This window comes from Lycorma delicatula, chromosome 3 (genome assembly GCF_047948215.1).
Source record: "Lycorma delicatula isolate Av1 chromosome 3, ASM4794821v1, whole genome shotgun sequence".
Taxonomy (NCBI): Eukaryota; Metazoa; Arthropoda; class Insecta; order Hemiptera; family Fulgoridae; genus Lycorma; species Lycorma delicatula.
The window spans coordinates 72,295,768-72,312,053 of record NC_134457.1 but is presented as its reverse complement, the minus strand read 5'-3'; the positions used below and the strand labels follow the sequence as shown (position 1 = coordinate 72,312,053).

The 16,286-nt window shown below is 33.3% G+C and overlaps 1 protein-coding gene across 1 annotated transcript in view; it reads right to left on the bottom strand.

Moving 5' to 3' along the window:
- The window catches only part of LOC142321684 (zinc-regulated GTPase metalloprotein activator 1-like), a 443,413-nt gene that overhangs the window by 376,293 nt on the left and 50,834 nt on the right, over window positions 1-16,286 (bottom strand). The window lies entirely within an intron of this gene.

Sequence of the window (16,286 nt, the reverse complement as noted above, 5' to 3'; positions counted from 1 at the left end):
TCATATTACTGAATGAATATACCTGAAATATTACTCGTGTGTGAAACGGAAAAGATTGATTCGCGTGTACCGCGGCTGTATATGTTGAGTGCGCACAAGATATAATCACAACTAGAAATTGCCAGTGAGTGAATAACACTAAATCTTATTTCACACCTACGGCAACACGAAGTAGCAGGAGTATAGCCTGGTAATTACTATATATCTTTTTCTGTTTAGCCTCCGGAACCAACGTAAAGTATTACTTCAGACAATGAATGAGGATGATATGTATGAATGTAAAAATGAGCTGTAGTCTTGTACTGTACAGTCCCAGGTCGACCATTCCTAAGACGCGTGGTTAATTGAAACCCAGCCACCAAAGAACACCGGTATCCACGACTATATTCAGAGCTATGATAGTGACACTGTATAAGCAAGTTTGGTGCTGGCAGAGAACACGGTTTATAATACTCGAAGGTAGACTACAAATTGCGTAGTACCGGACGGAACTTGATGGTACACATGATAGGTACACAATAAATTAAATAAAAACTTAGAAAAATAAATAAATGACAAAAAAAAATGTATGTCATTATTATGTGATATAAATTTCAAAATTTCGAAAGAAGAGTGGATTAAAGAAAAGTGTTCAGAAGTGGAAAGAGAAATGAACATTGGTAAAATAGACGGAGCATACAGGAAAGTTAAGGAAAATTTTGAGGTACATAAATTAAAATCTAATAATGTGTTAAACAAAGATGGTACACCTATATATAATACGAAAGGTAAAGTCGATAGATGGGTGGAATATATTGAAGAGTTATACGGAGGAAATGAATTAGAAAATGGTTTTATAGAGGAAGAAGAGGAAGTTGAGGAGGATGAAATGGGAGAAACAATACTGAGATCTGAATTTAAGAGAGCATTAAAAGATTTAAATGGCAGGAAGGCTCCTGGAATAGACGGAATACCTGTAGAATTACTGCGCAGTGCAGGGGAGGAGGCGATTGATAGATTATACAAACTGGTGTGTAATATTTATGAAAAAGGGGAATTTCCGTCAGACTTCAAAAAAAGTGTTATAGTAATGATACCAAAGAAATCAGGAGCAGATAAATGTGAAGAATACAGAACAATTAGTTTAACTAGTCATGCATCAAAAATCTTAACTAGAATTCTATACAGAAGAATTGAGAGGAGAGTGGAGGAAGTGTTAGGAGAAGACCAATTTGGTTTCAGGAAAAGTATAGGGACACGGGAAGCAATTTTAGGCCTCAGATTAATAGTAGAAGGAAGATTAAAGAAAAACAAACCAACATACTTGGCGTTTATAGACCTAGAAAAGGCATTCGATAACGTAGACTGGAATAAAATGTTCAGCATTTTAAAAAAATTAGGGTTCAAATACAGAGATAGAAGAACAATTGCTAACATGTACAGGAACCAAACAGCAACAGTAGCAATTGAAGAACATAAGAAAGAAGCCATAATAAGAAAGGGAGTCCGACAAGGATGTTCTCTATCTCCGTTACTTTTTAATCTTTACATGGAACTAGCAGTTAATGATGTTAAAGAACAATTTAGATTCGGAGTAACAGTACAAGGTGAAAAGATAAAGATGCTACGATTTGCTGATGATATAGTAATTCTAGCCGAGAATAAAAAGGATTTAGAAGAAACAATGAACGGCATAGATGAAGTCCTACGCAAGAACTATCGCATGAAAATAAACAAGAACAAAACAAAAGTAATGAAATGTAGTAGAAATAACAAAGATGGACCACTGAATGTGAAAATAGGAGGAGAAAAGATTATGGAGGTAGAAGAATTTTGTTATTTGGGAAGTAGAATTACTAAAGATGGACGAAGCAGGAGCGATATAAAATGCCGAATAGCACAAGCTAAACGAGCCTTCAGTAAGAAATATAAGTTGTTTACATCAAAAATTAATTTAAATGGCAGGAAAAGATTTTTGAAAGTGTATGTTTGGAGTGTCGCTTTATATGGAAGTGAAACTTGGACAATCGGAGTATCTGAGAAGAAAAGGTTAGAAGCTTTTGAAATGTGGTGCTATAGGAGAATGTTAAAAATCAGATGGGTGGATAAAGTGACAAATGAGGAGGTATTGCGGCAAATAGATGAAGAAAGAAGCATTTGGAAAAATATAGTTAAAAGAAGAGACAGACTTATAGGCCACATACTAAGGCATCCTGGAATAGTCGCTTTAATTTTGGAAGGACAGGTAGAAGGGAAAAATTGTGTAGGCAGGCCACGTTTGGAATATGTAAAACAAATTGTTAGGGATGTAGGATGTAGAGGGTATACTGAAATGAAACGACTAGCACTAGATAGGGAATCTTGGAGAGCTGCATCAAACCAGTCAAGTGACTGAAGACAAAAAAAAAAATAAATTTCAAAGATACCAGGGTGTGAAAGGCGAAAGCCTAACCAATGTGAGACAAATCAAATTAAAAATAATAAATAAAAGCGACTAATATAATTTAATAACTGATAAAACATAAGCAATAAATATTACTTTTTTGTTAAATAAATATATATATATATATATATATATATAAACAAGCATAAACCGGTTATTACGTAATACGAAATTATCTACATAATTACTCAGCCAAATAATTATGTAATAAACGCTTTGGACTATAACGACCGTGGTTTCTTTCAAGGTCAGTAGAAAACTATAACTACTGCAACGTAAATTTAAAGTCGATAACAAAATTATTCATAGTCTACAAAGAAAAGTTATTATATAATTCTGCATTTCTCAACCTGGAGATCGCGGTGATATGAATGGGGGGGGGGGGGGTCGCGAAATTAGCCTACAACTTTACACGTAAACAATAATGAAATCATTTTATGATAAAAGATAATTTATTATAAACATTTTACTTACATTTATAATTACACATGTACAGAAAATGAATTAATGAGAACGTTGCGTTTGTTTTTCATTTAAAAGTTTCTCCATAGGTGGATATGTTAGAAACACACAAAGCAAATTGTTCTCAAGTGATAAAAGACGATTCTTACATTTAGTTTTTACCGAAACCACAGACGAAAATCCCTTTTCACAGAGGTAAGACGTGGCGAAAGGGATTAATAATTTCAATGTTTCTGTAACTAAATTTCCATATTCACTTCGACAAGCAAGCCTAAACTTATCTAAATCTTCAGATGTGAATTGCAGTTGTAACGTTTTATCGGCATGCATTTCGATTAGCTGGTCGTGAATGTCAACCTGCAACTTAGCAGCTGCAACAACGTTTTCACTAAATGAATTCATCTCTTCGAGAAATCATTTTTATCTTCCGAGAAATACTCCGCTAACTGAATTTTTGGCTCATGCAAATTCATCTTCATGCTATCTAAACTGTGATGAATGATAGTGTCGTCTTCATCCAAATTTTTCTCAATATAATCGGAAGCAAGTGGAAACATATGAAAGTTTTGTGCTTTGAAGGCAAATAATTCAGATTCTTAATGAAAGCATGAACTTTGTTTGTCATTAATAAAATGTTTTTATCAAGTCCTTTAAATTCACATTCAAATCGTTTAAACGCGAAAATATATTAGCTAAACCAACATTTACTCATTATTTTGTAAAAAAAAAAGCCATAATGGCGTTTGTTTATCCCTTTTTTCCTTTTTTTTTTTGTTAAAAAGGTGAGGAATCCCATTTACGGACGCGTAAGCAATGTTGGGTTCGCTAACAGGTCCCGCAAGATGTTATTAATTTGCGTACGTACACCTGAGCACTACCGACTAAATCACCACCCTTTCTGGTACCGCTAGTGAAGCATTGCTTCTGAAAGGGTGGGGGGGGTGATATGCCCACTCACACATTCATAGGTCATAATGCAATCGCATCACTATAGGAATATCAACAAAAAAAAAAAAACACATCAGTCACAGCAAACCAACAGCAAGCATCATACATCACAATACATCAAGATACAGAAAACAGATTATGAAACTACATACAAAGAAAAATGTCCACCAAACATAGTGCAAGATGCAAAATACAGCAAAAAATACGTAAGAAATACACAGAAAACACAAGAAATAATGTAACATATACAAATACAAGAGAAAAAAAACTCAGATAACATCAAGTCTCACAACAATATAAACATCATATAAAATAAATTATCAAAACCAATCCAGCAAGTACATAAAAAATACGTCTAAAATGAAACATTTATAAATATTACACGATCAACACAAATAAATGCATATATTGGAACAGCAGTAGAAATCTGCAGCCAACAGCTAATTCTCACGGAATGGAGTAAATACAAAATATTACATACTACAATAAGGCGTTTGTTTACCTAGAAAAATATTATTAATTCATCTCGCAATTTCAAGAACCGGGTTAACACTTTTCCCCACGATAACGATCTCACTTCTGTATGGAAAAGAAGAAATATTTTTCTTTAGACCCATTTCATCGCGTAGTGTAGCAAACAGCATATTCTGTAACGATCTACTTTCAATATAATGAACCCTTTTTACAGCTTTACAAAAAATCTGTTTGAGATTTTCTGGCATATTTTTTATGGCAAGAGCATATCTATGAAGGAGGCAGTGCGTCCATTCTGCCCTTGGTATAGACAAACTTTTAAATTTTTTTTCAAAAAACCACTCTTCTTTCTTGTTACCGCCTTTGCACAATCACTACATTCTGCAATAGATTTTGTCCAATCTATGTTATAGTTTTTAGTAGCTTCATATCAAAAAGACATCCTGCTGCATTAATATGTACTCATTTGCATAACACCACATTTTCTTTGATTGATCTGTTCCTATCGCATTCATATCTCACAAAACATAAGAATTGAGAAATATTTGCCACATCTTTTGATTTATCAAATTGAATACTAAAATATTAGTTGAACTCGCTGAATTATGTGATCGCGCACATCGGCAGTCATGTCATCGATTCGCCTTGATACTGTATCGTTTGAAAGGCGGATGTTTTCAAGTTTTTGCTTCTTCCACGCCTATTAAAACACTGACCATAAATTGACATGATTGAGCAGCAACCAGCATTTATTGCCTGCAGTTGAGCAGCAGGCAATATGAGGTTTTCTGCTGCGTTTGTATGCGGTTTAAACATCTTAGCTGCCCTTAATGCTACGAGATAAGATGCGTCCAGGGTTGTTTTTATCAGTTTGGCTTGATTTACAAATAGAAGCTCGTTGATTTCTCAAAGTATGTAATTTTCTTTCGAAAAATTCCAAGGGTTTGCTTTTATGACCTGGATGTTTAGTTTCCAAGTCTCGAATTAATTTTGATAACTTCATACTTTCATCAGAGAGGATTTGTAAGCACACTGTGTCTTTTCATCCACGAGGTAATACCATAATTTAAATAACTGTATTTGTACAATCTTGTCCTTTTACCCATCGATTCACTGGATGTAGATGACTCACTTCGTTTTTTCACAAATTTATCAATTTTGGATAAGAATTTAATTTAAAAAAACACAGTTACACCATTTGACCGCAAACTAAAAAAAATTGGTTTGTGTGGAACTACGCACGAGATTTGAGCGTGACAACGTCTTGCAAAGGCCGACAATGTCGCGGGAGCTTTGCGCCCGCGATATTCGTCTACCTTTGATGGTAATGTCACAAAAAAAAAACTTGTTATCCTTATGAAGTAAACACATGTTTTTTGAGAAACTGGCGTTGGGCTAGATGAAAATACCAATTAATTAAATTCATCCATGATTTGGATGTTTTAAAAAATTACTTGTTTAAACAAATAAATTGAATCGAAGTGATTGTTTAATTAGCTAATGAAACACGTTAATATTCCATTTTTCATTTCATTTAATAATAATAATTAATATTAATAATTTTTGCAAGTTTAATAATGATTTGTTCAAAAATAATTATGAACAATTTGTTATAGAAATAAACTTTAATCAAATCAATGTTGAAAAGTGTCAATTTAAAACGATGAAACTGAAATCATAAATCAAATTCATGAAATTGCTGTTTTTGAAAAGCCCACCAAAACCTGCTTGACATGATAGTATATTCCATTGCATGACGGTTAGGCGGTTCAACTTGTCATTAAAACTTCTAAATATTTTTAAAACTCGTGTTAAGTAAATCGAAATTCTGGTAAAAAACATTAATATTCAATTTTTAAATATTATTTATAGTTTTTGCAAGTTTAACTTAAATAATTTGTTTAAATATAATCATGAATAAATTAATTATAGAAATAAACTGAAATCAAATCAATGACAATAAATTGTTAATTTGAAATGACGAAATTGAAAATTTAAATCAAATTTATGAAATTGCTGCTTTTGAAAAGCCCGCTCTAACCTGTTTGATAAAATAGTAGATTTCCTCGCACGGCGGTTGGCCGGTTCACATTGTCATTTTAGACACATTGTTATGACATGTGTGAGGTTAAAAATTAATTTTTAATCTTACATTAATAACAATCATTTACGCACAATCAATTATTTACCTTTATTGCCGCAATTGTTGTGTTATAAACAATGAAAACCACATAAACTTTTCAATTTACTTTATTAACGATTGACGAAAACAGTTCACGTGTAGGTGTAAGTTGTGTGCTGCGGCTGTCTCTCTTATACTCGGACGCATGGGCCAATCGAGTGGAAGAGAGACAGATGCGGCACAAACCAAACACTTAGGCCGATCGTGCCTCTCTCTTGCTCGTGCCGCGCTCTCGCTCGTATGCTCGGCTCAGGCGGAACGGGACAATGAGTCATGCTTTTTCGTGCGTGCTGCCGGCGTTCATCGATTTATAAGACGTTGTCACGTCAAAACCAATACCGAAATTATTATTATTTTCAATGAACTTATTACGCTTTCAAAAACTTAAATAAAGACACTAGATGCACGATTTGCATTCTAAACAACTAAACATTCTGCAATCACTTATGCCTCATTTATACTGCCGAGAGCACGACGTGTTCAAACGTATCATATGCATGTTCAAACAAGACGTTCTCACAGCGAATATTATGCAAGCAGACCAAATTAGAAGGAGCACGTATACATCAAGTTGGAACTTGTAAATTGCTCATGTGTGTACACTTCTTATATACATTTTCAAATCCGCCGCTATCAACGCAGCTAAATATTTTTAACTAGGTTTCATTGGGTTAGGGCTGGAAGGTCGCGAAATTCAATCCTTAAAAAGTTTATAAGGGAATTCCTAAGATTAAAAGTACAAAAACCGGTACATCAGCCGATAAGTAATATTATTATACAGTATAAACAAGAAAATTAAGTATGCCAAAATTAAATTGATGATTACTCTTCTTATTTTATCATATATAGTAGATATAAATACTCGTTATGCGATATATAATCTTTTTGACATATTAAACTAAATATCTGTTTGAAATAAACATTTTAAAATATCAAACAAGTAAAATTCAATCTACAGATGTTCCAAAGTTTCCATAAAGAAAAAAAGAAAATTTGTTTTATAAAAACCATTTTTATTTAAACAGAGTATCCCACGAAGAAAGACAGAAACTTTCAGAACATGTTCTACTCGTTACAATAATGAAAATGTTTGATTAAGTATAAAGATAAGTCTGGAAACGCTTTGTTTTCGAGTTATGGCTAGCGAAGGTTTCGCCCGGATTTCAGCTCTTCTAATAAAAAGAAGCCCTACTGTAATTTTTTGAACCCAAAAATATCAAACATACGACGTCTGATAAACGTCGTTATATCAGACGTAAAACACAAAATTCCGTGTTGTAAAAATGTGTTTTTTTTTTAATTATATTTGTAGTACAATAGCTATGTTAAATGATTAATAAATACGGAAGATTTTGTAAAAAAACTTAAAGAGAATCTATTTCTGAAAAAGTTAATGTAAATACAGCCAATAAAAAGTAAATAAAAACTTTTAAAAATCGGGTTTTTATTGAAGCAAAACAGACGAAAAATAAGACAGAGAATCGTATTATTCTCTCTATACTTAATAAACTGCTTCATATAACAAAACAAAAAAATAAAATGCATAAAATGATAAGTGGTAACAAAATAACAAACCTCAGTTATAGTTAACTGTTCGAGACTCCCTCCTTCACATTTACACAGCAGTCTGTTGACCACCTGATAAGTCTGTTCACCAACCTATGCAATAACATTTTTTTAAATATTTCTAAAGTAACATACATTTCAATTTAGTGTTTTACGTAATTATTTCGTTCTACCTGTGTAAATTCTTCAATATACAAAGGTAAAATATTGTTTTATAAGTTTGGTATTTCTTTCAAAATCATTTTCAGGTATTACCGTTTTTCTTTAAAAAAAAAAAAAAAACATTTTTATTAGGTACAGAAAGAATAATACGATTTCTATCTATTTTTCGTCTACTTTGCTTCAATAAAAAAATCTCATGTGGACATCGCATAACTTGCTTGTACGCCTATTAAATTACACATACACATTTTTTTAAATGAAAAATACATAAAATTTTATTTAATTAATAACTTCTGATATTTTTCACATTTTTTCTTTGAAAATTTCATTGTTATTACTGAATTATTATTTAAGGTATTTTTTTTTTTAAATTAGAGGTTAATAATTATTAATAAATCAATTTAATTAAATTAAAAAAAAGGTATGATGTCTCATTCGAACCGATGTGCCTTCCCCTTCTAAGATCCAAAAATTTCATTAATTAAAGTGCTATTTGACTATAACTCTGGAATCAATAAAAATAAGTACCACTTGAGATATATCGTTGAAAAGCTCTCAATGAGGGCTTCTCTTATTGCAGTTAAAGAAGTTCAGAATCCAAATGTTTTTGGATGTTGGGCTTATTTGGACACTTTCGATTTAGTAGATTGCAATCAAAAGGACAGGTGCACAACTAGATATTACAACAGTCCTAAATCCAAAATTTCAATATCCTATGGCTAATCGTTTTTGAGTTTTGCGAGATACATAGGATACCTGTTTTGCGAGATGCATAGGTACGTACAGATGTCACGTCGAAACTAGTCAAAATGGATTCAAGGATAATCAAAATGGATATTTCCGTTGAAACCTAAACTTTTCCCGATCACAATATTTCCTTTATTTCGTACAACGAAGTAAAAATCGATTTTTAAACGTTTTTATTTACTTTTTATTGGCTGTATTTACATTAATTTTCTCAGAATTAAATTCTTTACAAGTTTCGTAACTACATTATCCCCTATTTTTAGTCATTTAACAGAGCTATTGTAGTACAAACTTAAAAAAAAACTTGTTCTTCGACACCGAATTTTGTGTTTTATGTCTGATGTAGCGACGTTTGTCAGACGTCGTATGTTTGATATTTTTGTATCCAAAAAATTACAGTAAGACTTCTTTTTATTAGAAGAGCTGAAATCCGGGCGAAATCTTTCGCTAGCCGCAACTCGAAAACAAAGCGTTTCCAGACCTATGTTTGTATTAACGATTTTCTTTATTTTCACCAGTAGATCATGTTCTAAAAGTTTCTTCGTGGGATGAACTGTATAATATGTTCTACATATCTACCATCATTTTGAAAACACATTTCGATGCGTGTCCTACATTGCTGAAGGATACGTTTAAGCACAACTGGAGTTATGCAGGTAATAAAAAGATAAATAAAAATGGTTTTCATAAAAAATTTTATTTTTTCTACGTATGGAAACTTATGGGACACACCGTAGTTTTACACAGAATTGCTCAGAAGACATAAAATTACGTTATTATAAGGGTAGTGTTGCGAATTCGACAAGCTTCAAAATTGTTGGCGTAACAGTTAACAGTAACAGTTAACATTAAAATTCTAAATAATCCAACAGAGAGATTTAAAATCTGGTAGTACAAACATGACTTAATTAAATTTTTTATTAGTCATATATGGCAGATAAAAAAATAACCTTAATCTTAATTAATTGGACATATAATCGACAAATATTCGACACTTCTAATCTTTATCTACAATAAAGGCTCGTTATTTTATCACACAATTGTATTTTTTTTTTTTTTTTTTAACAAATCTATAGGAATATAATAAAAGTAGGCGTGTAAGGTATATTTAAAAAAGAAGAAAAAACTAATGTAAACATACATAAGTGGCTTCTTACTCACTTATTTCTTGACATAGGAAACTGTAATGGTTCTGCTTTTACAGTGCTACAGATAGCTATATAATGGGTAGTACAGTCAAATTTAAATAATGTCAAATTTAAATAATGTTATAACTTTGTTAATAAATTTGAAGCTTGATAACTGGTTTCAAAAAAACGGTAAAAATCGACGGTCAACTTAATTTATTCCTAGTAGCTTTTATTTCTTCAAAATATAAAAGATAAACTAATGAAAAACAGCCTTTTAGAATATTTTAATCTAACACGACTTCGCGCCCTGTAAAACGCACAAAAATCGAATCATATTTTTATTAAGTAACAATCGTATTTTCTCATTACCTATTCTCAATTTAAACGTTTTTAAAATAGCAATTTTCCAACATTTTTCAAGTAAGAATTTAACCAGGAACGGTTGATTTTAAATTAAAATTTTAAAAAATTAGAATTGATTTGTTTAAATAGTCTGAATAATATAGAGTGTATAGTTACAGAATTTAACCATTATTACCTTTTTGAATGTAGCGATATTAAAAAGTGAAAATGCGATTCGATATTTTGCAAAAGTACTTTCATTATATAACTCATACATGAAAGTAAGTTATCGGCATCTTATCTTCAAAGCTATAATCGACAATAAAAGTCGAAAAAAAAACGCTTTTTATTCATCCATCAACAAAATTTAATTTTATAAAGACAAAAATCCTATAATTACTTAATTTAACGTAATGCCTGTTTTGTAGACAAATTAACTTTAAAAAAAAACCAATTATATTTCATTTTGCATGTTCATTTTAATTTTAATTTTTTTTATTCCTTCTGATAACAAACGATATCCATCGAAAACATTAAGTAAGTATAAAAAACATACAAAACTAAACGATAATTAGTAGCAGAAAAATAAATAAATTAAGATGAAAAAACACACATTTCTTATTCATACGAGTATAATAGAAACTCATCGGTCAGAAATCAGGACTACGATTGGTGTGAGAATAATTAGATCATAGAATAGAACGCAAAATTACAACTGAACTAGCAAAATATAAAACAAACTGATAAGTTATATACAACGTAGAAGATATTTCTATATATTTTCTTCCTGTCTGAACGTCTCAAAACAACCAAACAGACGAAAAGAATGAATAAAGATCAGGTGATAATAGGTCACAGTTTTAGATCGACTTAAAGTCCGGTTAGATTTAAGAGTAATAAAAAAAAACTGTTTTTATTTCGCTTTTCTTCAGTATTTCTTAAAATAAATATTGATATGAAACTGTATAGGTTATACAGAAAAGTGATTAGGAAATAAAACAAGATCATTCTTCACGTTTTATCGTATTTAGCTTGAAACTCATCGGGAAAAACCCAGTGCAGCTAGTACAAAGTGAATAATGTTCCAGGATATAACAACTGCTGTAGATTTACTGTAAATACAGTATATGTCAAATTCTAAAGAAGAAAACTTTACTTAAAGTTTACCATATGCCTATCTTCTCATCTAAGGATTCGAGAATTCGACCTATTTTCAACCAAAAAAAATTAACATTTTAATATACTACTGTTACTTTAATGCAATGCACTATTAAAAAGCTGTCAACTGTAGGTTGTTTCTGATGCACGGCTTACACAAACACTTAATTTAAAATATTTATCATTTTATTTAACTATAATACTTTTTCGTTTATTTAATTCAATGATTTTAAATAAAGCGCGCGCGCATACCGTATTTAATTCGCATGGGTGTGGCGGTACTAGCGGCGACGGTCAGCACTAACTAAAACTAGTGTAATTTCTCAATTTACACAGAACAAATTTTGCTCGTGCAGTCGGCAGTCGTAGCCGCGAGGCTTAACGCGTCAGGTATCCAGTCAACAGGGCGATCGAGTTCGACACCCAGCCAGACCATGACTTTTTTACACTTTAAATATTATTCATTTATTTAATTCCACCACTCACCTGCGATGTCACAACATAGCAAATGACTACAATAGCATTTTTTAAGGTGGAGGGGTGCGATTTTGAAAAACTGCAGATATTGTATTTTTTAATCGTTAATAAATACGCCTAAGAAAATATGACCTTAATTAGGCGAAATCTGGAGATACTGAAGGTGACCATGCTCTACAGCCTCACCCCCTTGATCTTTTAAGTTGAAAATATAATGGCATCAATCTAACAAAGAAATCTGACCAAGTTTGGTCATAATCGATCCAGTAGTTTTGAAGATATAAGGTGATTTAGAGGCCAAAACCGAACACACGCGCACGCGCGTACGTACGGACATTAACATTCGGAAAATTTCCATCCGGTTTTTTGGGTTCCGTAGGTGTAAAAACGTCAAAATCCGGTGAAAACCGCATATGCCGAAATCTGACCGATTACAATGCTTTCCCTTCTAGAGCTATAGCCCTGCTTTAGCTCTACCTAAATGGGAAAGTAAAAATGTAAAGTATCTAAAAGCTCAGACTGATAATGGACTCGGTCAATCTTTCATATTACCCAGGAACCCTTGTTTAGCGGTCCGGGGTAATATAGTTCGTATAACGGGTTCGTATAGTTTATTTTAATTAAAAAGAAAATTTATTCATCGATGAACCCTTTTTGCAATTTCTTTTTAAATTTCAAACGAAATGCGGTTTTGCTGGAATAGTGATGACGTTATGATACCCACTGAAGTTGCGATGGATACGTCATAGCTATCTCGAAGTATAAAAGATAATATTTAAATTGTACTACTCTATGACTAATTTTTTATAATTATAATAATACGGTAAAAATAGATAAAAATAAATAATTCTAATATCATTTTTTATAATGGTTATAGAATATATATATATATATATATACATACATATATATGTCTCTCTCTCTCTCTCTCTCTCTCTCTCTCTCTCTCTCTCTCTCTCTCTCTCTCTTCTACATGAGTTTTACTTTAAATGTTATAAAAACAGTAATAATAATAATGAAAAATATTTTTAGAAGTAAATAAACGAAGTTAAAAAATAATAAATTTATTTGATATCACCGAAGAATAGCGTACGAAATTAAAGTTTGATATTCGACACCTAAATTAGTCGTCAAGATTAATAATTTGTTAATTCCTTATTTAATCATTCACTTTATTAACTACACTCAGATACACAATAACAGCTACATACCTATTTTTTTGTAACGAAACATTTTTGTATAATATAAAAAATATCAACTCTAACAGGTATTCGAACATATAAACTTCCGGTTCTATGGCAGAAATATTATCACAAAATATTACCTCTTTTTTACAATTTTCATCTCGAGACAGATAATGTCATACTGTAACCGATTATCATAACAGTTAATGTTTTATGATTAATACAAACCCAACCCGCCGAGTTGGTCTAGTGGTAAAATCGTCTCTCAAATCTGTTTAACATCTGATTTTCGAAGTCGAAGGTTCTGAAATTCGAAGTTATTTTTATACAGATTTGATTAGGTAGTAGATACCTGTGTACTTTAGTGGTTGGGATTCAATTAACCACACATCTAAGGAATTGTCGGCCTGAGGCTGTATAAGAATACACCTTATTTACATGTCATACGTATCGTCCTGATGTCATTGGACCGTGGGGTTGCTTATTGTTCATAAGTTAAACAAACTGTAACGTTTACGTTAGGTATAAAAAAAATAAATATAATGTAAATGTTAAAATAAAATTATTAGTTTTCCCGGTCAATGAACTAGAAACTCATTAAATGAGCTTTCTCATACAATTGTTATGATAATACAAGCCTACTGAAAAATAATTAAACTCGTTAATCCCTCATTACTTCCTGGTTATGATTTATCACGTTCGTAACTGTTTCTAAAAAGAAAATAAAGAATATCCAATTGAAATTATGCTTAACCAATTTTTTCTATTTTAAATTCATTAAAAACTTTGTTTAGATATTATAATAAGTAGCCGATAGAAAATTCTTTAAAAGAATTAAAATTGCAGAATTCTAATACTACGATAACGAAGACATGAATACAAATGAAAACCTAAATCTACAATTAATTCGGTAAACGTTTTCTATTTAACAAGGCAGCAGTCTGTTAAGTTAGAGCCATTCATAGAATAAACTTAAAATTTAGTTTAGTACTTTAAACTTCAGTAATTGTTCAAAGAAATCTTTAAAAAAGAAATCGGAAACGCTAAGATTCTACATAATTCGAGCGAAAATCAAACATACACTAGATTTTTTTTATTTTGGTTCCCTCTTCCCAGATCCGGACACACAATTAAGTATTACGCAGCTCAGGGGAGTGTCCATATACTCAAACAGGCCTCCCGGTCTCCCGGATATATATCCGGCATGACGGGTCGGCCCGCCCGTCATGCCTTCCTTCATGATCTTTTCCTTTCAACGCCTGTCTCTAAACTCCAGAGTGAAGTAACCAGACCCGACTATGTCGTCCCAGAAACCGAGACTCAGTCTTTACGCCTTCGCCTCAAACGAAGGGGGCGTCTCCGCCGGGTGTCGGTCTTTTTCAAGCTCAGGGGCTCAAGAGTCCCTTGCCTCATCCCCACGGCCCATCCCCGCAAGCACCGACGAACGGCAGCTCCGCAAGGGGCTATCCATCACCCTCTCGCTATCCCTCAGCATGCGGCAATGCAACGCTCCTCACAAGTGATGACGAATCGCAAGCAGCTCACCGAGATGACAAACATCCCTCGGTCCGGTGACCCACCCCGCCACATACCGTAAATTACGCAAGTTCCATATAGTCCCTCCGCTGATGCCCCGGCCTCCCACAGTGAAAACAATATTTCGATCTGTCTTCCCTAGTACTGGTCCCCGAGACGTGCCCGACGGCCCAGCACCGTAAACACCTGTCGTCCCGCTCTCGGATGGCCGCCCAACAGTGGACCCATCCTATCCTGATCTTGTCGTCTTTCAATCGTTTGGCGGCACGGTACGTCGTAATAACTGTGGCATTTTTGGTCTCCCCATACGCAGGGCGAATGAACGTAATCCGGCAATTATCCACCGCTCCAATCACTGCTGTATGAATTTCCTGGTCAGACGTGTCGATGTCGACATCCTTAATGTGTACAAAAGTCCGCCTAGCGTCCCTAAACCCAAATGCAACTTGCAGGCCCGGCGCTCTAACCCGTAGGGCCGTCGTCAATTCTTCCGCTTTGCTAATCCCCTTGAATTATTAATGAAGGAAAATAACGTATACGCAATATACATAATTGATAAGTAAATATCACACACATACACACACACACACACACACACACATATATATATATATATATATGTGTGTGTGTGTGTGTGTGTGTGTTAAATCAATTTACTTACTTTACTTTTATTTTTCCGTGTCCGAGCGATGAGACATTAAAACCTTTGCGACCAGTATTGTGCCACCGAAACACCAGAAGCATTTCCTTGCCACAGATCTTCTAGTGTGCATTTGGTTGGGCAGAGGGTGCATTTTAGGAGATGTTCAGAGTCCTGAATCTCACCGCACTCGCAGTTCAGGTCGTTAGGCTCTATTTGACGCCATCTAGCGCGGTTAACTCTGGTTGGTGCAACCCCAGTTCAAAGCCGGTTTAAAGTTACCCACGTTTGCCAGTCCAGGTCATGTCCTGGTGGTGTTGGAGCCCTTTTTGGGAACCATGGAGGGGGCTCGATAGATGTATAGTTCAAAAATCCCTTTCTCGATTTCAGTCTCGGAGGGGGTGGTTGCTACATCTGATACATTGTATGTCGTGTATCGAAAGATTGTCTGAACCGTTCAATGTACTCGGCTTCAGCTCGACGTATTCCAGGTTCCTCCATGCCCGCCGCTGCAACTTTTAAATCAATTTAAAAAACTATCAGATGAATGAATCGTTTTTGAATAACTCGTATCTCAACGCTTCATTCTGAATGATTCAGGAACCTCGTATCAAGAAAAATCGAGAAGCTTTTTCGTGATGCTCGTTTTTTCGCAGTTGACTCCCCATCCCGAAGCCTGCGTTAAGAAGCTTCTCTTCAATAAGAAAATCTCGGTTAAGATTTTAGCTGAACTGGTCGGCCAAAATTTCAGTAAAAAGTACTGTAACAAATTACATTAGAGAACGTTCAAACAACTTTAAAAGTAGTTATTTTTTGAAAGCATTAGGAAACAATGGTCCACATAATTAAATAATCT